General features: G+C 36.0%; 1 protein-coding gene across 7 annotated transcripts in view; it reads right to left on the reverse strand.

Moving 5' to 3' along the window:
• Positions 1-26,892, reverse strand: part of PRKN (parkin RBR E3 ubiquitin protein ligase) — a 1,163,789-nt gene that overhangs the window by 991,878 nt on the left and 145,019 nt on the right. Inside the window, exon 1 of one of the 7 annotated variants that reach the window (XM_032485312.1) lies at positions 21,245-21,320. The exons of the other annotated variants lie outside the window; for them this stretch is intronic. The gene's annotated coding sequence lies outside the window, so the exon portion shown is untranslated. Of the gene's footprint in view, positions 1-21,244; positions 21,321-26,892 lie in introns of those variants that run through there. 7 annotated transcript variants of the gene reach the window in all.

Genomic DNA, 26,892 nt, shown 5'->3' on the forward strand with positions numbered 1-26,892 from the left:
TCATCACTGCCCTCAGAGCCATATACCTTTACCAAATTCTCTGCAAAAGTCGTCTTTCTCATAATCACCCAAGTTTAAAGAACTAGTGCCCAGTTTTCTTCTTTCCCTCATGACCTGTGTTCATAGTTAATCACCAGCTTCTATGAGTCCCTCCTAGAAATGTGTCCATTATGCAACCACCCTCCTCATCAACGTTCTCCCCATCCCTCTCCTGGACACAGCTGCCCAGTGGCCCCATTACTCCTGCCCCTTCTCTGTACATTCACCCACTACTTATTCCCATCCCAGTATCCCTTCTTTGTAACTCTGACTACACCATCCTTTCTATATAAACCTTTAATGTCTCCTGGTTTCTGGATACAATCTAAACTCTAGCAGTTAAAATAAAATATTCCAACTAAAACTACTTTTGAATCTGCAGGCAGTTACCCAGTTTGGATGGCTGCCATGGCTAGGAGACACTACAAAACAAATGTTTAAGTGTTGGAGTTTAGACAGATGTTAGACAGAATTCTGGCTGTGCCCTTGGTTTCAGTAATGCTTCAGGCACAGGTAACTGCATCAATCCACTTCCAAATCTGGATATATCAAGAATACGGAGTCTTAAACCAATGTCTCATATCAACTTACTTTCTCTGAAAAAAAAATGCAAAAGACATCCTAGTTAATTAGGGGTACCACTTACTTAGGTCATGGTTAATCAGACCTCTAATTAATATGGTTTTTCACCAAGGATTTCTTTTATATATATATATATATCTACACACACACACATATATATATATATATATATATACACACACACATACACATACATACACACATTGAAATAGGTATAAATGCAGGTGAAGGCCCCTTAAAAAATTAGGTCTCAACAGCATAGATTAAAATGATGAACTGTAGAGAATTCTTCTGGCGGAAAAGTAAATGTACACTTGCTTGCATGAGTAGCTTCTACATTCTTTGTAATGGATTTTACATAATAGAAGCATGTATTTTGTGACAATAATAAGCCCACTCAAGCAGCTGGATATACAGCGAACTCTTTATCACTGTTAGGGTTGAAAATAAAACTTGGTTTAGTTCTTACATGGAAAAAGTCCTGTTTGTCCAAAATACCAAATGCATGAACTTAGATTCATTTAGAAGAGTTTATTCCTCAGTAGGTAATGTCTCATACAAGACTAATCTCTCTCTCTCTCCAAACACACACACACACAGATGCACACGGAATGGGAAAGAATCAGGTACACATGGGTTCAAACACTAGCTCTGCTCAAAGATCTTGGGTACATAACCTTCCATTTCAGCCTCAGTTTGCTTCTTTGCAAAACAGAAATACTACCTATCTGATAGGATTGTCAAGATCAAATTAAATATTATATCTAAAAGTGCCTAGGAGAATGTGAAGCACTATGAAAGCAAATGATATATGTAGCTATACCCATGTATATGAAAGATCTGAGAATACTAACCTCTTTTTCATGTTGTTTACTTCTTCAAAGCTGTATTTTTATGGTAACTATATTTGAATTTCTATCTGCTGTTGTCTTGGTTTATCATCTTGTAATGAAGACCTTGACATTTTTCTAAACTTCCTTTAGATAGAATCCAATAGGAAATATCCTATATGTATAAATATACATATTCTTATTTTACGTATAACAGATTGATTTTCTTCATGTTGTAATGTCTGACTTGGGTAAGTTCCAAATCATCCTCATTCTTCCTTTACCTCAGTGAATACATCAGCTTTCTAGCAAATGGAGATTACAATCCCGTGCTGTGGTAATAGCATTCACCTCCCTTTAGACTCCCTGTAATTTGACTATCATAAATATTGCAGTGCTGTTACTACTTTATACATAGTAGATGCTCAATATTCAGTGAATTTAAGCTTGGCAAGTAGTCAAAGAGAAAAACTTTAAGTGAAATTAAAAGACTTAACACACTTTCAGAAATTAAATAAAAGAGCTAAAAAATGACACAAAATTTCAGGTATTATAAATCTAGAAAACGTAATCCTCCAAATTCTCAATTGTCAAAATGGGAACCCCAAAATAAATGCCCATGCCTTTTCATATTAACAAATTGGCTATTCAATTTTTACAAAAGAACTGTAGGTCTGCACTGTTCATCTCAATGCCCTTTGCACTGCGTTTTCATTAACACAAAACGCTTGGAATCATTTTGTAGAGCAGCTTACTTTGTGAATCAGAGCGATGCCATAAATGTCGCAGTTATGCATTAAATAAAGTTCTGCAATTTTAGTCTTTTCTTAGCTGATTGAATTTGAGTGCCTCCATTTCTTATAAGCCATGTAAATCCCACAATTTAAAAAACATATTCAAATACTTACTATACTGCACCATTTTTAAACAAACCAGAAAAAACGTGCACATCCTTTGATACTGATAGAATCCCTCAAACCAGCTGTGATCGCTTCCTCCTTTAAATCCTCATAGCTTGGGAATTGCACTTACCAGTATTTACTCAACTCTACCTGGTGGTTCGATCTACTGTGCAGTCTTTTGTGTGTACAGCTTACCCTCATGCCCCGCCCTATAAATTGTAAGCTCCCTGAAGATGGAAACTTTGTCTTGTCCTTCCTAGAGCAGATGACAGCCAACATGTGATGTCTAGTCTGTGTACCCATCTCTTCCAGCAGAATCTTTCTAGAACAGTTCACGAACCATTACCTTTAAATGACTGAATCCCGGAAATAAGTGCCAAGAAACCTAACATGCATCCATGAAAACATTATAGTAAATGACATGTAATATAAATACAAGAAAGAAATTATATTATTTTGTAAGAGAAAAATGATGTTCTCAAAGACAGGGTCATTGTTTAGAAGTGTAGCCTTTAACTGCTATTGGATGATTTATCACCTGCTACTTAAAATGATCACTGTCTAGGTCTGATTAAAGAAACAGGCATTCACTCATTCACCCATTCATTTTTTAAACAAATATTTTAATCATTTGAATAGTGTATATTTATTACTGCCAAAGAGAAATTTGATTTGAGCAAGCTCAACTTAAAAATAGTTCAATGGCTCTCCAGTGTCTCTGGGAATAAGTCCAAGTCTTATCCATGCTGCACAAGCTCCTTCATGGTCTGGCTCCTCCCTGTCTCTAGCCTCATTTCACCACCCACCTACTCACACTCTTCATTCGTGTCTTACTGTTTCACACCTCTCATCCCTCTGTAGATTGTATTCTCTCTGCGAAGAAGATTTTCCTCCTCTCTCCTAACTGCTATATGACCTTGAGGACTTATCTGAGGCAACTCCCTGCCCTGGGAAGACTTCCATATGTCCTAGTCTAAGCTAAGCTCTAAATTACCTGTTCCTCTTCTGGCTGCTTGGCATCCTGTGCTTGTCTTTGCCATAGCATTTACCATATCTCTTCAAATTTGTTTCTGTCTCTCTCATCAACTAGACTATGACAGGCAGTAATGACACTCACATCTGTATGCCCAGTTCACAGCACAGTGCCTGGCAAATTGAAGGCACCCAATATGTGTTGATAGAGGTTTATTGATGCAATACATGTTAATGATTACTGACAACTGTGGAGACTGGAGCAATCAAGACGAAGAGAAGAAACAAGAATTCAGGAGATGCAGACTCTGTTGTCGAGATTGAAAGACCTCTGTAAAATTATTTAATCTCTTCTGAAACTCTTGGAGTTAACTAAAGTTTTAAAAGTCTGCCTTGGTTCCATGGCTGTGTGACATTTTCTAAAAGTGACAAAGTTCTAATGTGCCTCTAGCCAAAGGAAAGAGTTGGCAACTTAAAAGAAGATTATTTGTTCGCTTAAGGAGACATCCTCTATCTTAATTCCAGATTGCTTGTGACAGGTCTCTGATAAAATGTATGAGGTGTCAAATATATCATCTTTTCCAAAAGATTTTAATCAAAATAAAATCTTACAAAAAAGATTGCCCTTGACAGTATATCTGTAAGCAGTATCTGAATTAATAAATCGATGACTTATTTTCTTACCTAGTTAAAGATGTTATCTAGTACGAAGACTTAGTCATGGCAATTCTAACGCCTACCCAATGAGTCACATCCCTAATATTTGCAGAGATGGGCAGTGTTTCATTCCTGTCCCGCCCCTCTTCACTTGAGATAAGAATCTCTTCCCTGTCAGACCAGTTATCCACATGCTACTTCTGAGTATCAAGTGAAGCTAAACTCCATCTCTCAGAAAGGCATGAGGAATGAGGATTCCTAACAGATTTTCACAAACTGTAAAACTTCAGCAATTTGAATTATAAAGGAAGAATTAATGAATCAGTACAGAGTCTTATTCCTTAAATTGGCTGAAATGCTTTCAAACACAAAAAAAATTAAATAAGGTATAGCTAATAAATAGATTGGCCATTGAAGTCTTATATTTTTCATTATTAACAAATAATATGCAATTAATATACTATCTGTAAGAATCTGAACATTGAATATTGTTCAATATTTAATACTAAATATTGTTCAATATTCACTATATTTATTATATTATATATTATATATTTGCATACAACAAATATATATTATACATTTAATATTGTTAATATTATTATACATAATTATTTACATATTATTAAATAGATATATTAAATATATTAAATACAAATTATTAAATAAATATTGTCAATATTATTACTTTACTCTGTAAAGAGCTTTTTTAAAATACTTTTCCTCCCAGCTTCTTAAAGATAAATTCTGAATTAGTGGAGACTACATTAGTAAGGTTTAAATGGAGCACAAATAATCAAACATAGTAAAACAGAACATTTCCTTCTAGTCCCTTTGCTTCAAGTCATACCTCATGAACTCAGCATCTTTAAACTCAGTTAAGCTCCTAAAACTCTTACCTGTGAATTGGGAAATACATTTACATGGAAGTTCAAGATGGAGGACACAGAGTGCCTTCTAAAAATGATGCCAGAAGCCAAAACCAAAACTTATAATAGAATTGCTAGGATACTAATTGTCTTGTCAAAGTGACACCCTTTGAAGATAAGAAATAATTGACAGCTGACACCAAGTTTTCACCCATAGGCAACGTAGATAAATGTGCTGCAGCCCTCTCCAAGCTCCATTTGATGTCTGGGGACTGAGATACTTGATACATTGTTGCAATGTAGGAAAAAAAAGGAATATAATAATTTTAGAAATTCTTCTAATAAACCACCTAACCAGAAAGAATGGTAAAGAAAAAGACCCTGGGGGAAATGCACCATTTTGTTTTTTAAGCAACAGATTAACTAGGTCTCTTAAAATACATTGGTTGTTCAAATTAAGCAAACATTATCACTAGAATATTTTAGATAACTGAAACTGATCAACAGTCCTCTTGAGATGAAGATGTCATGGGGGAGCTTCACCAAAGTGTAACATTCCAAGGGAGAAACAGTCATGCAATAGGTATATAGCAAATTAGAATGCCTAATAATTTTTCTTTTACTTGAATAATTATAATTTAATTATGGCACATTTATTTTCATTAATATTTCCATGCTTAAAATGTAAGTGAAATGATTTAAATAAAATGAAAAACAGATTTTGAAGTAGAAATAACATATGCATTTTCAAGAAAGGTATTATCACAGCATTTTGTAAAACTGGAAAATGCCTGGGTGATAATAAAATCCAATTTCCTAATTTCATAAAAACACAAATCACCCAAGAAGTTAAATAATTACCCAACTTTATCCAACTCGCATGGGATAAATTCATCAGAATCTGTTTCTGGACTTCTAACCCACTGCTCTTTGCAGCATAATATTCTGTGTTACATAATTTCATGTTTATTTAGTAACCTATTTTTTAATTAAAAGAATCTATATATAGAAATATAGTTTTGTGTATTATATTTCTTGATAGAAACTAAAATAAAATATAATCTTGCATAATGTTTAATAGTTAACTTTCTTGAAATATAAAATTAATTACATTAATAATTATAGATCATGCATTATTATTTCTCCATGCATAATTAAGTGTTGTACAGAGACTAACATACATTCTTCTTTCATTTAAATGAAACATTTATAATAACAGAATGTGTATTTGACCACACAGAAAAATTTGCTAAATTCCAAAATATAAGAAAATTACAGACCATAATACTTAAACATAATCCAAAAAAGTATAAGCCCAAATAGGCTGGAAGCTGGGACAACCCAGCTGTAAATGTACAGCTTGGGTCAACCAATTTGTGAACATGAAGGGAAAGTTCTTGAATGAAATGAAAAGTTCTTCTCCAGTGAACACATGAACAATAAAAAGCAAAACAGTCTTATTGCTAATATGGAGAAAGTTTTAGTGGTCTGGTTAGAAGACCAAATCAGCTACAACACTCCCTTAAACTAAATCCTAAGAACAAGACTCTAACTTCAATTCTATGTAGGCTGAGAGGCATAAGGAAGCTGTGGAAGAAAACTTTGAAGCGGGCAGAGGTTGGCTCATGAGGTTTAAGGAAAGAAGCCATTTCCATAACATAAAAGTGTGAGGCAAAACAGCGAGTGATGATGTAGAAACTGCAGCAAGCTATCCAGAAGATCTAACTAAGAGAATTCATGAAGGTGGCTACACTAAACAACAGATTTTCAGTGTAGACAACACAGCCTTATCTTGGAAGAAGATGCCATCTAGGACTTGAATAGTTACAGTGGAGAAGTCAATGTCCGGCTTCAAAGCATCAAATGACAGGCTTATCAGGGTCAAATGCTGCTGCTGACTTTAAGTTGAAGCCAATGCTCATGTACCATTCCAAAAATCCTAGGGCCCTTAGGAATTCTGCTAAACCCACTCTACGTGTCCTCTGTAAATGGAACAACAAAAGCCTGGATGACAGCACGTCTGTTTACAACATGATTTACTCAATATTTTAAGCCAACTATGGAGACCTATGCTCAGAAAAAAAGATTCCTTTCAAGATATTACTGTTCATTGACAAAGCACCCGGCCACCCAGGAGCTCTGAGGGAGATGTACAATGAGATCAATGTTGCCTTTGTGCCTCCTAACACAACTTCCATTCTGCAGTCCATGGCTCAAGGAGTAATGTCAACTTTCAAGTCTTATTATCCAAGAACTACATTGTGTAAGGCTAGAGCTGTAAATAGTGGTTCCTCTGATGGAACTGGGCAAAGTAAATTAAAAACTTTCTGGAAAGGTTTCACCATTCTAGATGACATTAAGAACATTCACAATTTATGGGAAAAGGTCAAAATATCAACAATAACAGGAATTTGTAAAAAGTTGATGCCAATTCTTGTGGATGACTTTTGACTGTTCGAGACTTCAGTCAAAAAAGCAACTACAGATATGGTGGAAATAGTAGGAAAACTAGAATTAGAAGTGGAGCCTGAAGATATAACTGAATTGCTGCCACCTCATGACAAAACTTTAACAGATGAGGAGTTCCTTCTTATGGATGAAGAAAGAAAGTGTTTCTTAAGACGGAATCTACTCCTGATGAAGACGCCATGAGGATGGTTGAAATGACAACAAAGGATTTAGAATATGACCAAAGTGACTTGATAAAGCAGTGGCAGGTTTAGAGAAGATTGACTCTAATTTTGAAAGCAGTTCTATGTGGGTAAAATGCTACCAAACAACATTTCATGATACAGAGAAATGGTTCATGAAAGGAAGAGTCAGCTGATGCTGGAAACTCCATTGTCTTAGTTTAAGAAATTGCTACAGCCACCCCCACCTTCAGCAACCACCACCCTGATCAGTCAGCAGCCACAAACATCGAGGCAAGACCCTCCACCAGCAAATATATTACTACTTTCTGAAGGCTCAGATGGTGGTTAGCAGTTTTTAGCAATAAAATATTTATAACTAAGGTATGTACATTTTTTGTACATAATGCTATTTCACACTTAATAGACTACAGTATAGTGTAGACATAACTTTTATATGCACTGGGAAACTAAAAAACTTTGTATGACCCACTTTATTGTGATATTCACTTTATTACAGTGGTCTGGAAACAAAACTGTAATATCTCTGAGATATGCCTATAATACAGCTAATAAAAACCTTAGAATACAAATGACATATTATACAGACAGTAAGAATATACCTTGACTTTAAGAGGGAGGAAGGATAGTAGGAACGAAAAGAAGAGGATTCCAAATGTACGTGTAATATTTAATTTACTTGGCAAAAGGATTTGAAGCAAGTTTAGAAAAATATGTTAATATTTGTCAAACCTGTGCAAAGAGGAATGTCTGCTAAATTATTCTCTCTACCTTTAGGCCCTTTTACATATTGCAGAAGTACAGTGACACAGCCAGGTCTGTGTTTCTGTAAGATGACTACGGTGTAGAGAAAGCTGTAAGGAGAGAGAGAGTAGGAGCAGTCAGACAAGTAAGTTACACACTGTTTCAATGACCCAGTTAAGTTAAATGTCTTCAACTAAAACAGGGGAAGTGCAGGACTCACTAGAAAACTATTTTGGATGTCAAATATACGGGAATTAAAAACTTATTTTATGCTAGAAGGAAAGAGGCAGTCAAAGAAGTTTCCAAAATGCATAGTTTGGTTTAATAACTACTGCACGGAGACTGAGAACAAAGTCTCTCCTTGGAGGTGGAAAATAATTAAAATTATTTGGATAAAGAATAAAACAAAATCTGAATCTAGATTGAAATTGAACATCTTCATTGTACAGTTAGTGTATGATATAGGGGTAATAAACAGTCTTGTAAAGCAGTAAGAAAAGAGCATTGAGGATAGAATCCTGAGGAAAATAAAGAGAAAACAAAAAATAAAGGAGTGCCTTTCAGGTAGGAGTAGGAACAAGAGAAAAGCAATCTCTAGTAAGATCAAGGGAGTTGCACACGGGAAATGAACATGGAGTGGAGTTGTCCAGAAAGCTAAAGATTCAGAAGAGAACTGTGATCCAAGAAGAGAATTCGATCACTTGAAAATCCTTCTCCCTCTTGAAACACCTATTTTATTAAAGGTCTTGGAGAAAAAGTCATATTACATTGCCTGATAGATCAAGTGTGTGATATGGATTTGGTAACAGCAAGCATAGACTTAAGTAAGGGAGGTGATAACTGATGGATTAACATTAAGGAAGAGGTGGGATATAATGGAATTATGACCCTGGTAAAGGGTCAGATTTGGAAAAGATGAGGAACTTCTTCCCTTGAGAGAGGGTACCAGATAAAGAAGAGTTAAGATACAGATAAGCTGCAAGGAGGCAGAGATAAGTTAAGAAAAGTTCAAGGAGAAAATAAATTCCATCAAGTATGAACTTGGAGGCAGGTACCTCCAATAACAGGTACCAGAAGTGGAATTAAGGGGTTGAGGAGAAGAAACAAGGTTGGGATAGCTGCCATGGAGAACGGAAAATGGTATTTACCAAGGAAAGTGATAAAAAAAATTACCATCTGGCATTTTGAAGGCATCAAGGATGAAAAAAAGATATTTTATATAATGAGCCCAATGTGCAGTTATGTGATTTAAAAAAAAATAGCTTGATAGCAGAAGAATAGGAGAAGGGCTAAAAGAAAAAAAAATTAGAGTTTCTCTAACAGTAAAGACTAACAAGGTAAGTACGCCAATATCTGTTACCCAAACATTCAATGGTCTGAAAGATGCACTATAGCCAACTCACAAATATATTAAATGTCTACCTTTTTTCCCCTCTAGCTCAAAACACTATGATTTCTCAGCCAGAACAGTACAATATCAGTAGTTTCTCTTCCTACTACTCTTACTTCCTACCTCCTACGACCCAGTCTCCCCAGAAGCCAGGGTAATTTTTTAAAAAATTAAATCACATGATTTCACTCCTCTGCTTAAAACCATCCAATGGCTTCCCACTGTCCTTAGCATGAAGTCCAAAGATTGATTTTGGGAAACAGAAAAGGCAGTGAGGAGTCTTTCCTATTAAAATAATATATATATCCTTAAAGATTAAAAATATTCAGTTCATTTCTTTTGCTAGTACCGTACAGACAGTCTCAAATTCTATTCAGTGATCATGAAGAATCATATACTTATAAAATTTAAGTAACCATAACACCTAGTAGACAATCTGTAATTATTGCCAGGTATGTTTATGTGAATTAACTGAACTAATAATATGAACGTATTCACATGGTATGCACAAGATTTATGAAAACATACTGTACTTTTTTTCTAAAGGGTTTACTTTATAATCATATATTCAAATGATTATTTGATTAATATCTATCTTCCCTGTTAAATTTAGGCTTCAAGAAGTCAGGCACCATATCTACTTTATTCACAAGTGTGTTCTCAGCACTTGGCACAGATCTAGCATGTTGCAGGTACTCTGTATACATTGGTTGAATCACTGAATACACACTGAATAAATGTTAGTTGAATTACTGAACACACTAAAGAGTAAAATAGAAAAGGCTTGATCCAGATCCCAGGCAGGATGAAGGGTCAGAGGCCAAGATCTGTGATTAAACAAGTGTGCAACTTGGTTAAGTCGCTTTAATTTCCTAGCCCTTGGTTTTCCCATCTGTGGAATGCCATAAAATGATCTGCATCCTAAGCAAATTAAAATACCAACTGTCCTACTATCACAAACTGTGGTAACTAGTCATTATATAGAATGCAGTGAGAGTCAGTTTGTTTTCTGACACACTAAAAATCTGAAGTTTTAAATATGCAACAGAATCTGCCCTTCCATTTTCTTGGAGGCATCCTTCATAAAGCATAGGACTACAGTTGCGAGCCATTGCTCAAAAGACCAGAGTGCTTGTAAGTTGGAAGCGCTTACGGTTAAGATTCTTAAACACTCTCTATATTTTCTCTTTAAGACCCTTGAAGCCTAAAAGTCTTTACTTAGAAGAATCTCAGACCCTAAATGTAAAGCTAGAAGTAAGAGGGAAGCTGTAGTTTCGTTACAAAAAAGGGACACATACTCACATGAGAACTGTCAAATCTTCTCATGGCCTTAGAATCATTATCAAAACATTAAGAAAGAGGAAAAATCACTGACCTTCAGTGATGTCATTACACTTCAAATAAATCCCTATAATGCTTTGCAAGTATCCTTGTTACGACAATAATAAATAAATCTATTATTTGTAAAAATAGTTTTAATGTCATAGTCCTATTTTTTAATGGGTGTTTGTATACACATATCCATTAAACCTCCTGCAAACATATAGTCAACCTGCATTTGCTTCCAACTTTAAAATACAATTTTAAAGCATTTATTATCTTCACTGGCTTGTTCCTTTACAACCAGAAAACTACCCTCCTTTAGGGGCCCTTTGAGTTTACTTTGGCACAGAGAATCCATTCCATACATACTAGCAAAGCCTTTACTGAACATTTCTTGTGGATAATTCAGATTATATGGCCACATTTATTTATATTATTTTGTCATTTTTTCCTGAATATTTAAATATAAAGGATCAACAAGAAGAGAATTTGATAAAATGTATACACGCTGACATTAGTTGATCTTACAAACAAGCTTAGAACATTCTTTCAGGTAAATCATGCATAATTCATAGATTTTTTCCCTTGGAACATTTTATATGCATATACATATATATCAAATCATTAAAAATAAATTATTTTGAAAGTGATAATAATAAAATATGATCCCATAATGGACGAGTTACTGTGATAGCAAATATCTTACGTCACAAAGACGTGCCTTTGCCATCCATTGGGCAGTACTTTACAGTCACTGCTGTATTTTAAAAGGCATTAGCTGTTTTCTTACAGAGGTCTATTCATTTATTTTAATAAAAGTGATGTAAATCATTATATTGCTTTGGATTTGAAAGGCAATTCCTCATTCCTGCTAGAACCTAGCTGGGGATGAGCAGCCCTGCTGGTACCGCTTATGTGGACTATTCCTCCAGGTGAATTAAACAACCCCTTTATACAGGAAAGAAAACAGGTAACTCCCATTTGGCATGTCGTTCTTTTACGCTGGAGACCTCATTTCACATGCAACAAATCTCTACAGCAGCACTGAAAGGGCATAATGAAGCATAACGCAGGAACGCAAGGATCTGGGTCAGCCCAAAAAGGCTTTGATTTCTTCAAGGAAGAGTATTTTGATACAAACTATTCTCTCCCATGTAACATTAAAGATTGAAATCTGCCAAAACAACAGAGCGCCAAACACTGCAGCATTAGATGTTCAATAAATATACGTTTTTATTTATTCAATCCAAAAAGAGTGCTCCAAGCAGTTGGATACATTTGAGCATTCTATTTTTTTTTTTATTGTAATTGAAATTCTGCTGGTTGAACAGAAATTGGAACATGCGTTTTCTGTGAATGGACTCATGCCATGGAACCTGTTTTGAATTTGGAATGCATTTTCCATATGAGGATGGCAGATGCTCTCCCTCAAAGTAAGAAGGAGGCGCTTACTCCTAGACAAGCCTAGTAACTGTCAAATCTGAATTTTCTTAAAAGCAGGCGCTCCTCTAGACTGAATGCTCCTCAGGCAAGCTGCACTGGGGAAACAAGGGCAGCTCCTCTCTGGGGAGGCAAGTGAAAGCATACAACTTCTAGCTTTCCCATTGCTTATTTATGACTGAAAAGCTGCCTGTGCGCCCTTTTCAATGCTAAGTATTTTCTCATCTTAAAAAATATTGATACAGAACACTGAGATTTTCCATCATTTGGGAGGAAGAATAATTTCATAATGACCAATAGCTTTGTTATTTTCCACTAATAATTTTTTCATGATTTTGCCTTGAAGTTTTTTTTTATAGAAAGAAACAGTAACTTTACATTTTAATTATATACTCTTTCTTTTTGTCTGCTTAGTTTAATATCACTAGTAGCTTTCTTTGAAGGACTGAAAGATAACACTTTCCTATGACTTACTAATTGTATTTCTAGGGCTTATTGATATCCATTAGCACAAATTCAAAGGACAGGAAGTGCCACTGTGCCCACGTATACACATTCTAGTTGTGCATGTACCACAGTCCTTTAAAGTGTAGTTCCTTTATTTTACTTGCTGGAAAAATCGTGATGCTAGGATTGCAGACATGCATACCGCGTGCACACACTGCACTGAAAAAAGTCTACATAAAATACAATCTGTTTCCCTTTCTCACAGTTTTCAAATACTTTAGACATTAAAATTCTTCTATGTAGCATTTTTGAACATAGAAAATGTAGATAATTAGGAGTGAATAGGAAATCAGACACTAAGCCATTGATGAGGGTCTCCATATTATCCATGGACTGAACTGTACGTAATTAAAGAAACCATACAAACAAAGCCCGTAATCTGGGGTGTGTAACAGGGTTGCTGCTCACTCCAGACCACTCTACAGACCATCATCTTGTCCACCCCAGCCCTGGTATTAAGTCCTAAAATGGGAGCCCTGAACCTGAAGCTAACCAGTCTTCAGTGATACCTGACCCAAGTTTTGCATGGAAAAATGGCACAAGGCTAGTATTGTCTCTTGAAAGCTGCATTTTACAGAAAGAGATGTAATTTCTAATAATTTAAAAGTAGTGACAATTACACAGAACATGATGATTTCTCAGTGAAAATAAGCCTCAACTAATGCAATGTGCATTTGATCGGGGACTACTTGAAGGGGACCACTTTATATTTATGCTGTGCTTAGGGAAACAGCACAGAAAGGCTGAGGGAAAGCGTTCACTGCCTGCCAATATGCTAAACATCACAGGGAGTGTGTAAATGGATTAGGGTTCTTAGATGAATCTATCTAGCACAGCAATATGTAACAAATTAAAGTGGAAGAATGAAAATGTCACTATCATCACTTTCCTTACAGCTTCCCTTACTAAAAATGGGTTATGTCATTTCTTATTGCAGCCCAAGTTTCCCAAGATGAGAATACTGTTAATATGTTTGGGGAGGGATGGAAATCAAGCATAAGAATTTAGTTGCACAAGGTATATACATTGTACTTGAAAAAAAAAAAGTGGGAAACATTTTAGCTTGAAAATTTCTTGGAGCTTATGTTACACTGCTGATTACATAGCCTAGAAATAATTAATGCTAGTCTCAGTTACTGGAATGCAATTCACATTTTCAACCAACTCATATTTTCAGCTACAATGACAACATAAGAGAATCTCCCTTGTAATACTGAGAGGTTCTCATACCTGTTTAAGCACCAGAACACCTGGGGTCACAGCGCTCTTTGCAGTCATTGTTATATCTAATGTTGTGATAGGTGTTACTAATTTTGCTAAGTATAAATGATAACCATATTAATACGAAAATCATATTTATAAGCATGCACACCAAGAAAAGCAGTGAGCAATCCATCTAAGTACAACTGACTGCTTTGACGATTTCCTGAGATATTTGTTTGTATTCATTTCCTTTTATTGCTAGCTAGTTCTCTTTAGTAGATAAAGGGAGGTTTAAGAACAATTACAGGATTAAAAAAAAAAAAATTGTTTTAAACAACAGAAACTCATTGCTATAGTCCAAGGCCTGAAAGTTCAAGATTAGGGAACCAGCATCCAGCGAGGGCACTCCTCTGGTTTGCAGACAGCTATCTTCTTACTGTATCCTCATGTGGTGGATAGAGCTAAAATCTTTAAGTTTAGAATCTACTCTCCATTTATTCATTCTTTTCCTGCAAAACTGGGGAAACATTGCAATTATTCAGTTCGAATGGTAAAAATCACCACAGATCACTCAGCTATGCACAGGGGTTCAAAACATTGATAAGACATAGAATTTGCCCCAATATACTCATAGTCTGGTAGGAGTCACAGAGATGCTAAATTTATAAATATGCTTCTTAGTCCAGTGATAGTGGCATCGTGTGTCTGGAAGGAAGGAAAGATGGAAATGATATGCTTGGAAGCAGCAGAACCAGGGTGAGGCGGCATTAAAGGGGATACTGCAGAGAGAGGACAACTGACGGCTTTTCATTTCTAGGCGATTAAAGTTCAAGGTTGGGAGTGAAGAGAAGAAGCTGGAGGTAAATGGGATGCAGGTGACAGGGTAATGATTATGAAAGGAGAGTTAAAGCAAACACTTAGGACTTCAGGCATTAGATGACGAGACTGTTCTTATTCTTTTGAAATTTAACCTAAAAACTAAAATATGGTAAGAGAGAACCCTCATGTTCATAGTAACTCTCCAAACCAATTTTAAATGAATTTTTAAATGGACAAAACAAAATATAAAAATAAGCAGAATAAGGAGACCGTCTCAAGGCTAGCTATTTTCTCTCATTTGAGCCCCACTGATTGCCTGGTCCCAACACGCTTCTCATAGCACTTTACCTTCCATCTTGCTGAAATGCACTTCCAGTTTTGTTTTTGTGTTTGTTTTTATTTGTTTGTTTACTAGTAAAGTAAACTAAATCAAATTCAGGGTAAGTTGATGCTCTTAATTTATTTTCAAATGAAGATGTGAGGTCAAGCGGGGTGGCTGTGAAGGGGGCTGGAGAAAGTGGGTCGTCTTACTTGACAAGGGACGGGATTAAGTGTCTAGCACTGTCAGGGCCCTACATCACAACGCCTAGCTTTAAGATAAACAAAACGGCATTTAACTATTTCTCTTTTCTTCTTCATCTCCTTCTTTGAAATTCTGAGACATAAAAGTCCTGTTTATCACAATGGCTGAAGTTCTTTGAACACTGCACAAAAACATAAACGCCAGGATTCTGTAAGAATAGAATCCACAGAGAATCGTGGTTTTCAGTTCTGACTAATAAAACCATTACAATTAGAGAAAATAATTTTTCTTTAGTTAAAACCACTCAGGAAGCATATGTGGTTAATAGAATACATTTACAATTTGTAGTATAGTACTGTGGACGTATTTGTTATACTGATTTTATTTACCAAGCAAAACTGAAGGAGTGATACGGACCAAAAAAAAAAAAAAAAAAGATGAATTCCTCTTCTAGACAACCAGAGACTCTTCTCTATTAAAAATAATTTTTTAATTAAAAAAAATGGGGCACCATATTTAGGAGGCTTTGACAATTTAATTTTGCTTCTAATGGTTTGGGAGAACTCCAATAATTTTAGTTAAGTGTTATAGGAATTAAAAATCACATAAAATTGCCCAATCATAATAATATACTTATAAAATTTGAAGAAATATAATCAGGAAAGAAGTGTAAGTACTGGTAAAGCAAATTACTAACTTCAGTGTGAAAAGAAAGCAAGTCTTTTGAATGAACTGGTTATGGAATAAATGATAGGTCCCCATCATCTACACATTTTTAAATAATTTTTTTTTTTTACTTTAGTCAATTTTCTCCTCCCAGCCCCATCTCTAAGTCTTCAGCTTTTTGCTCTTTTCTGTTTATGGAGTTACTAAACAAATAAGGAAACAAAGTGGGAGCCCCTGACCTTATGGGATAAATGAAGATAAGGAGTTCACCTTTCCACCTTAAAAGGACTCAGAAGACACCTAGACTAAAGAGGCCATCTGCCCCCACTGAAATGGCACTGCTCACTAATAGGCTAGGCTCCATATCACTGTTAAGGAGCGTCCTCAGGAGGGGAGACCCTGGGGATATTCTGAATTACTGATTAAAGTACAGCCATTTGGTACCACTTGTTCCTGTGGGGACTTACGGTGGAAGCTTTTCTCACCCCAATACGCTGCTTCTTTGTAGTCATGGGGTTGAGAGCTATATGCTATGCCAGAGACTAGCCCTCCCTCCCAGTCACTGATTCCCCTTTATCTGCTCTATGTGCTTCTCTGATCTTTTGAGGTTCTTGACATCTAATTACTGTGACCAGTAATCAGACTTTGGACTTGTCGTCCCTTAATTCAAAGTAATCCTCTGTGAGATTTCAACATCTGCAGCCTGGCCAAACGTCAGCTTCTCCTGCAACAAGAACTCCAGCCTGTCCTCCTTCCTGCTCTGGTGAGTGCCTGGTAGTGGCCCCAGATGCCGCACCCCACACTCACACGCCCATGCAAAGAGGAGGCCCCACACACCTTCCCTGGACAGAGCAGAGGTCTCTTACCTCAGGCTCAATTCCACTTCTACAGCAGTAGTCAGAGTTGTATTATTCGGAAATGTTTCTTACTGGACATTCCTCACTCATATTAAGTAAATTAGATTTATTTGGTGTCTACTACATACCAGGAATTCTAATAAGAACAAGGGATGAAGAAATTGATCAGAGGCACACTGGTCCTCAAGGAGTAAGGCACTTATAATCTAAAAAGTGAGGCACAAATGTAAATAAGTGGGTAAAAGAAAGTCAGAGAGTGGAAATACATTCAGTTAATGCACAATTGTGTAAACTGTTTTTTGCTTGTTTTTAAAACATATTCTCATGTGGCAAGAGCCTCTAATGCAGTCTCAGTGAAAGAAACTACGCATTAGTTTGAGAAGACGAGTCAATACACTTACAGAACTACTTGAATGGTAAACTGATCGGTCTACAGGCTTACTATGTAAAAACAGCTAGAATTCTCAATAACAAAATATAGAAAATGAAAATTTAGTATTAGTATGGGCTTTATGTTTAAGTGTATACCCACGTGCATATGTATACTGCACTGCAGATTGCTTAGAATTATTTCATAGTAGTTTAACAAATTTAAATAATAAAAAATCTAATAATTCTCTCTTTTATAGTAACTACTGTATTTAGCATGGGTTTTCTTCTAACTTTGAACTCACTAGTAGAAACAAATAAGTTTAGTACATTAGAAAATACACCTACATAATTTGAATAATTCACAATGAATAGTCTGTCACAAGCAAAGAGCAATCAAACAATTGCTAAATTATGTCTGCCCCCTTAAATTTATACTACATACATAGCAGTTCCTTAATACACTATTACTACTCATGTTAATTCATGTTTTAAATTTTGTCTTCAAAACATGTACTTTCAGCTACTGAACATTTATAAAACCTCCTGGGAATAGGAGAAGCACGATTTTGCAAGTGGCTCATTTCCTGTAAAGAATCACATGAACTGACCTGACACAGGCCACGTGTCCCCGTGTGAACACCAGTGAATTAGGCTCAGTGGCACTTGGTTGTCTTCCAGATTCCAAAGGTAGTGCAAGCACATTACTTTCTCAGTTCCTTACTGTGTAAAATCAATTGAACTTCCATGGCTCTGGCCAGTTGTTACCATCAGTCTACTTGAGGGGCTCCTGTATATGTTTACTTTCGGTTTTGTTTGGCCAGAATGTGCCTCCCTGGTGTAAATTCTCTTTATATCAGCTCTTCTCATCTTCCCTGACTGCATTTCTTTAATATGCACCTACCTTTCCTCTTCTCATGGATGCTTAGGTCAAGGTTATTAGATAACATATAGAGAGAAATTATATAGATTAAATTATATACATAGATACAGACAATAACATATATATCTATCTAGATACTGTGCCTAGATGGATACAGGTAGCCAAATATAGATATACATGTAGATATGGAGCTAGAACTCCAGTTTAGACTGACAGCATGCTGACTTTTGTCTGAGATGATACAATTATGAAGAAGCTCACATAGTACAAGACCATTTTATTCATCCTATTTCTTAGGGAATAGATGGGTCTTTAGCCCAAATGCATTTACTTTTAATATATTTGTCACTTAATCCACAACTAAATGCACTCAAGAAACAAACTGTTTTCCCTGGGCAAGAAGAAGAGTTCATATGTTTTACATTGTTCTTTGCTGTCACCTGATATATGAAGGAAATCTTCATATATCAAGTATATTGCACTTCTGTGAATCAATAACATAATTAAGGATATCAAAGCACATTCAATCATGTTGAAAAAAATACGGCTGAGTGCAGAAGAATATATTTTTGGAGTTACATATTAATTGAAAGACTCCATCGATCCAAGAATTCAGACTTTTCTAAGGCATCTACCCTGTGGTACACCTTACTGGCTACTATTTTGGTTTAACAAAAATGTAAATTCTATTTTATTAGCTGATGTTTCAGTACAAACAGGAACCAGCTGTGTTAAAAATTAACAATAGTTATAAAAACTGTAAGCATCATATTAGTGCCCATCACCTCCAAGCTAATTTCAAATATAACGTGGAAACTCAGAGAAGCCAAGGTTGGCACTGGCAGCAGTGAGGTCCATTTAGGGAAATATCTTTCTGCTGCATTTGTTTGTGTCATCTCAGATCTCCTCTCATGTCCTATCTCTCCACCAGTTCTTGGGGTGTCTCCCCCATGTGCTGGGCACACTTTGGTCACTTATAATCATTTAACCTATGAAGTCTATTCACTGTATACAACTGGATTCTCAATAACTACTTCTGTATCTCTTGCCAACTATTACTATAAACTAATGTATTTAAAAACTGCTCAAACACAAAGAAGTGGCAGAGTATATCAGATTACAATTTCCTCTATGTTCCCTGACTAAAATTTAGTGTATCTTTCCCCCTGGGCACACATTTGTTCTTTACAGCACTACTTCTAGTACATTACTTACTCAATTTTGTCATTCAAAATTTTAAATGGAAAGGAAATGTCTAAGGCTCTTAGTAAAAGAGGAAGATTAAAAGTGTCAGAATTATTCTGATCCAATGACTTTAGCTAAGCAAATCTTTTTAAAACAGCTCAAATAGTATGAGCATTTTACAAATGAGCTTTAAACATCCTTAATCTAAACTGCTCTTAACTTCTGAATACCTAGCAAACTACTATTTGCAGCTTGAATATAAACATTCATGCCAGACTAATACAGAAAAATCTAGGGCAAATCCATGATTAATATTTTATTGCAATATCTAGCTCTATTTAAGAAAGAGGTTTAATGAATGCTACTATGATGATTTAAATGTGAAATTGATTTCAGTTTTGCATCATCACTGTCATTTTCACCAGAATTGTCCCTATCACTTGCATCTTCTATTCATTATTTCCATTTCTATCTATACTCAACTTACCAAGAAAAATTGCATCATTAAATTCATCACATTTTCCAAAACTATAAGTAAGCATATGAAATCCTCTCTTATTTGCAAAGAATTACCAACATGAGAGGGCAAATTCTAGCTAACAGAGTAAAGAATGGATGGCTCAAACCTATCCTTGTAACTTACAGCTACACTTAAATTTAACTGTCTGTAAACTAAAGACCTGTAAACTAGAGGGTGCTTTTCTCACTCTGGATAACCTTAAATATTTCACCATGGTTCATTCAGACTACTGTGAAAGTCATAATTATATCTGTTTTCATCTTTAGAAGGAAAATTATTAGGGCTTAAATGCATCATAATCACTTCCCATATTTTATAATGTTAAAACTCAGTCTTTTGGAAAATCAGTATCTCTAACCTACACACACACAATTACAACCTCATATGGTAATTACATGTATTTATATTATAGGTATATTATATATATGTATTACACATATTTCTCTTTGTCAACCAAATACTTTCAGTTTGGGGAATATGGTTGAAGTATAATATATAATATGGTTCAAAGTGCAAAAAAAAAAAAAAAACATACCTTAGTTAATGAAAGATTAAGAAAACTGAAGCAAATTGATTTTAAATGTTAGAGCCAGGTAAACAGAAATAGAAGTTTAACTTAATATCTTATTTTGACTCTATTCTTTCGTTTCAAGTTGCAGGAGATTCAGTGAAATGGAGTATAAAGCTGTGTATTGTAAGGCACATTCAGTGGGACTGCTTACAGAGTTGTTAGCTTTTCTCTTCAGAGTCCCAAGTTAATGCTTATTATCCTCAACCTAACAGTTCTATTTGAGTAAGAATTATTTAGTGCTAGAATATTAATGCTTATATAATCAATTACAATTTTATTTTGATGAGATTACTCAACAATAAACAAAGTGATGTCTATTAGTCTATATCCTCATAAAGAAGGTTAAAAAAAATATTTATCTTTTGTTTTTCTTGCTAAGCTGTTTTATAATTAAGAAAGCAAGTTTCACATAAAGCCATCTGAACCTAATCAATCCTCTCCATGGGCTGCTAGGGGTTGAAACTCAGTGACTGGGGCAGGTCCACAGCTCACCCCAAGAGCCAATAGATGAGTCATGACAACCAGTGTCATCAGGTTTTTCTCCCACATTCTGAAAAACTTTCAAACAACTAGCCAGAAACACTGTATTTGTTATGCAATAAGTCGCCCTTTCTTCCACAATACTGCCAATCAGAACACCTGATCAGCGAAAAATCATCAGCATTTATGCATTGTTATAATTTCAGAAAAAAGAAGGCATTTCAGTTGGATCATATAGCCTTGAGAAATGTAAATTATTTACCCTTCAGTCTTGACCTCTCCAACAAATAAACCCAGTCATCCTCTCAGATGCAGGGAGCTGAAGGTCTCAGTGGAAGCTATGGCACATCAGAAATAGTATGAAAGGAGCCAAGAAAGGAAGCATCCGCTGGATACGGCAACGGATTTATTTATGGGGCCAAAAGAACCGTGAGGTTAAAACTGCAAGAATAACAAAAAGAAAGAGGAAAGTAGTATCAGTGTGTAATGGGCAATAACAGGTGTATTTCAAAACAAATGCCAGAACACTGGCTTTGTTGGTAGATACGTGACCTTGAAGAGGTTACTTTACCTTTCTGTGTCTCAGTTTAACTTCAGCAGTAAAAGGACGCTGTTAACAATAGCCATACCCTATAGTTCTTTTGAGGATTAAATGGAAAACAAATATGCATGTCAAAGCACTAAAAGCACAAAAGTGATGAATTACAAAATCTCTTTCAGCTTTAAAATCCGATTTTCTACAGAGTCGTTTCATGGTAACCCTCTCATCTACATATCTTATGCTACAATTTATCTAAGGCACCATGTTTCTGTATGACTACATCTAATAAATATTCAACAAGAATCTGGAACTTTACTTTTAATAAATGTCACTGTGTGTGAGAGAGAAAGGGAGGGGGGAAGGATGAGGGGTCTCCATCATTCAGAGGAGTCATTTACTTATTTTTCCACCTAGAATTCCTTCAGGCTGGTGATAACTCTGAATTTGGCAGTATTTCTGGGTAACCAAATAGTTCACGGGTTAATGGTGACCTGTGACGGTAAGAGCAGTTTGTGGATTCTGTAACTACAATGCCTGGACCTTGGTTTAGAGAAGAACAATTTACTTTAGGGCATATTCATCAATAATTCCCTTCTCTCGAGCTACTTTCACTTTTATGTGAATTCTTTTCAAAGTCAGAAACAGCTGATGCATTGTCTTAGCTGCACACAATTCATTTACAAAGCATCTGCACCATGAGGCCGCGGTGACTTATAGGCCTGGCTTAGCAAGGCTAACTATTCTGAGGGGAGTTCACCACCTAGAACAACAACAGTCGTCTTTTCATATTATATCAAAAGCTTCTTACCAAAATTTGGTAGAGCAAATTCTCTTCAAGTGAACAGTATAATTAATTTATAAAGGTTTTAGTGTCCTCTAAAGAATTCCCATGTTCCACACTAGCCCAAGGTCATAATAAAGCTGAAGTCAAGAACATGTGTGTTAATACAGCCCCTGCCTTTTCCACTTGAAATACCGCTTATTCTTCGAAAAGGAGGAAGAGTGAGGTTACAGTGAAAATAACTGACAGATGTGCTTCACTCCTCTCCAGCGATGAGAGGAACAAAGTGAGAAGTAAAAACGTCAACTACTTAGAGCAAAGATAAAAACTGGCTCAGAAGACCCAGACCCCAAGCCTGGGCTCCAACATAGACTAGTTACCCTGGCTCTGCCATTTACTAGCTGGAAACTACCATGGGGTGGGTCCCGGGACCGCGATGATCATTTGTTTGGTTTTGCACCTCTGTAAAATGGAGTAATCACATCACCATCACCCGGCCGTCTCTCTGACTGCATCTCTGGCTACCTTCCCTTTAACTCCCTTCACTCCGGGCACACTGGTCACTCTGTTCCTCCACTCCTCACCCCATCCTCCACCCCTCGCCTGCTAATCCAGGTCCTGCCTGAAGGGCCTCTGCACTGCCTCTTCCCCATTCTGGGAATGTTCTTCCCCACTCCAGAAATGCTTGGCCCCAAGAAGGCTGCACAGCTCAGTCTCTCAGAAATGCCAGGCTTTACCTAAATATCACCTGCTCAGTGAGATCTCACCTTATCTGAAATCACAGATAAACCCTAGCCCTCTCCACTCCCTTACAAGTCCAATCTCCCTTCTGCTTTATGTTTCTCCTTAGCACTCATCACCATACACTATATATTTATTTTTTCTCCTTATATTCTGCCTTTCTTACTTGAATGCAAGTTCCATGAGTCAGAAACTTTGGTCAATATTGTTCACATCCGTATTTTTTCAGGACTTGGAATAATGTCTGCAATGTCACAGTTGTTTAAAAAAAACAAAAACTGTGAAATCAGTGGATGACTGGCTCTTCCCCATAGGGTTGTTTTGATGGTCAAGTGAGACGTCATAGGTAGAATTTATCAAACTGTAAAATATATTTTCACTATTTTTAATTCATTTTAACATTCTGTTGAAACAATGAAATATAGGTTACAATTAAGCTATGGGAGTCAATATAAAATAATTAAATAAAAAAGAGTTATAGGAACTGCAGATTATTTGGTTTTACTAAAAGTTAAATTAAAAAACATTTTTTAGAAAACAATTGAAGGCTTAATCATATACCAAATATATAAATACTCCTACGTTTATGGATTAAATCAGAGCTGTGACCCCCTGGTCTGAAGCAATAAAAATCTGACCTGTATCCTGGTACAGGAAAGCCAGATGGGGGAAAAAGCAAAAGACTGCTTAAGAAAATAGCAGGTCTGGAGACAGACAGGAGGAAAACAAGGAAAAAGAAAGCTCTGGAGAATTAGGTACTGCTCAGCAAACACACTTACAGAAGATTAGATTTTCAGATGCTGTTGACTTAAGCAATAAAAAGTACATCAAAGTGCACCTTGTTGATGAATGGCACATAACTAATAACTCCTAGGTTAGCCATTTCAGGCACGTTGAGCGATTGGTCACTCCCTAAGTATGACACAATGAAATGAAACTGAGCTGCAGCCCATATCAGGTCCCACGGTGAATAACCTGGTTTTGGCTTGAGCTTTTCCCAGGAAGAGATCAAAACAAAACAAACAAATAAAAAGCAAAACATAAAACACAAGTAGAATTCCCTACACAACCAAGCTCACATTTGCATATATTTGCATGTGCTGGAGGCAGACTTGTCTGTGTAGCTCAAGGCAGGAGGAGGGAGTGACATACACGCAGATAGGATGACTGGTTTCTCTCTGGCAACTTCAGCTTTGATTCAAAGGGCATAGCTTCCAGCAAAGCAGAGCACGATTTCTGGTCTGAAAATGGGATAAACCGTAGCTGAGTATTCCACAACCCAGCAAAAGACTGTCAAGCAGGATGCACAGTTATAGTGAGTATATAATGAAGCTAACTACACATTTTTAATTTCTATGGGATTCAGTCTTGGTAGTTATGAAAAAAATCATTTTCACAAACAGGAAGATTCAAAATAAGTGGATTAGTTGATTCTTTTCACAAAATAAGTACAAAAGTTGCATAAAAATTGTCTAGCTGAAAATTATTTCATACTAGAATATGAATTTCTGCTTTTTTGGTAAATAAAATTAACAAGATTTATTAGAATAGAACTATCAGCATGTAGTTGTAGCTCCTCTCATTAAAACCAGTTCTATGATGAATAATTCACAAAGATAACTGAGCTACAGATAAAGGGAAAACTATTCTCCCGATTTTGATCAGTTAAAACTATTAATTCAAACAAAGAACTAATTTGCAATCAGCTTATAAAAACTGTTCAGCACAGGGAACTATATTCAATACCTTGTAAAAGCCTATAAGGAAAGAGAATAGGAAAAGGAATGTATATATATTGAATCACTATGCTGTACACCAGAAAGTAACACAACGTCGTAGCTCGACTATTCTTTAATAAAAAATAAAGGAAGAAAATTTTTCAAAAGATAACGTACCCAGCTGTGTATAAGTGTAGATATAGTCTATGTGTGTTTGAATTTTTTAAAGGAGGGGTAGGGAATAATGGGAGAAAGCAACATCATCTTCACGGATATTTTCCTGTCAACCATACACATATTCACTTGTTTTAATCTCGCAGCCACCCTGGGAAGTAGAATTAGGACGTTTCTGGCAAGTTAAGTGGCCTGACCACAGAACGCTAACAAGTGACGATGGCTGATCCGGCTGGATCCACGTTGGCACTCCTTCCACTACACAGAGGCTTGGCCCAAACAGACGGCTTGGGCATCATAAACAATTGACTGATTTTGGTATTTACCCAGATGATCCAAACAGGAAGTACAAGACAGGACCCAGGACTCATTATAATAAGAGCAATGATCAGGAGGGAAGAAATGTAAATAGATTCATAATTTACAGAAGTAGTCATTAGGCCCTACTTGTGCCCAGACGTAGTTAGGTTAGTAAATTCTACTCTCAGAATATTTTAATTTTTCCTTGAAGACTAGGGTTGTCTTTTTAAGTGTAAATTTAAAGTATTATATAAACAACAGCAAATAACATAGAAAAAAATAAAGTTTGGAGGCTAAGACATTACTAATTAAATTTTAATGTTTTCATGCAAAGAGGCAGTATCCTAAGGGATTAAAACACCTAGAAGAGAGCAGCACCCCCATGTCAGCTGTTTCAGTTACACATTTACACTGATAATTTCATTCTAACTTGATAAAAGTAACACCAGTAAATGGGAATGGGTGTATGGAAATACCACTTTGCTCCATAGTCACAGTTATTCATTACATTGAAAATATCCTTGTATTTGAAGGAACTAAAAATGTAGGGATACATACTTTAAATGTTCTTTTTCTCCTCCACACTCTCTAAATCCCACTCTGAAAAGCATAACACTGATATTTCAACGGAAAATTACTAAGATAGTATACTGAAACAGTTCTTAATTTTCATTAATTCTGTGAGCATTTTCAAAAGCGTAGAATGATGGTCCAAACACCAAGACAGAAAACAGAAAACAGAAGAGCAGTTTGCTGGAAAATGGTAGTGGGGTGAGGTGGCAAGGTACCCTCATTTGCCTTGTGTGAGGAAGAGCTGGGTGAAAATGTCCCGTGGGCAGCTGCATACGGGATCAGCCTTAAAAGATAAACCCAGGCTAGAGTCAGAGAACCATGGCTCATTGGCTTTTGACAGAAGTCAAAGCCTTGTTGAAATTACACAAGCTGCCATAAAGCAGTGTGGCCTCATGGAAAAAGCAAAGAATTTGGAGTCAGATGTTCTAACTTAGACCCATCGTTTAATAGCCTTGTCCTTGGGTGAAGATATCAGATCTCCTGTGTCAGTTTTCTCATCTGTGAAATGGAGAAAACACTGTGCCTCAGCTATCACCTGGGACTGCTGTGAGTGTGCAATGAGGAGAGCGCTGGAAAGGATCCAGTGCATGCATCAAGGGTTGTTAGTAGCATTTTTAATGGAGTATATGTCCTATGTTCAAAGCACAAAGACAGTCTTAAATTTAAAGAAAAATAAAAAAGTCAAAAGGCATGTAAAAGTAAAGGAAAAATAACATGGAAAGGAATATATGTATGTATATGTATGACTGAAACATTATCCTGTACACCAGAGATTGACACAACATTGTAAACGGACTATACTTCAATTTAAAAAAAGGTATGTAAAAGGCAGTTGTGAGCAATTGAAAGTGGGAGGTAACAAAAGAAAACACAAAGGGACATATAAAAAGCTTGAAGGCTATTGATTTTCTGTCCAGCCACTCAAAATTTACTGGAAAAATAAACATATACTATATTTACTTATTTGACCATGTTGTTCTAAAGCTTATTCTCTAAAATAAGCAGCCAACAACGAGTTCTTATAATCAAACACATCTCCACTTAAGCCTACAACATATTTCCCTTGTTTTCCCAAACTGGAG

Source organism: Camelus ferus, chromosome 8, assembly GCF_009834535.1.
Source record: "Camelus ferus isolate YT-003-E chromosome 8, BCGSAC_Cfer_1.0, whole genome shotgun sequence".
NCBI classification, from domain to species: Eukaryota; Metazoa; Chordata; class Mammalia; order Artiodactyla; family Camelidae; genus Camelus; species Camelus ferus.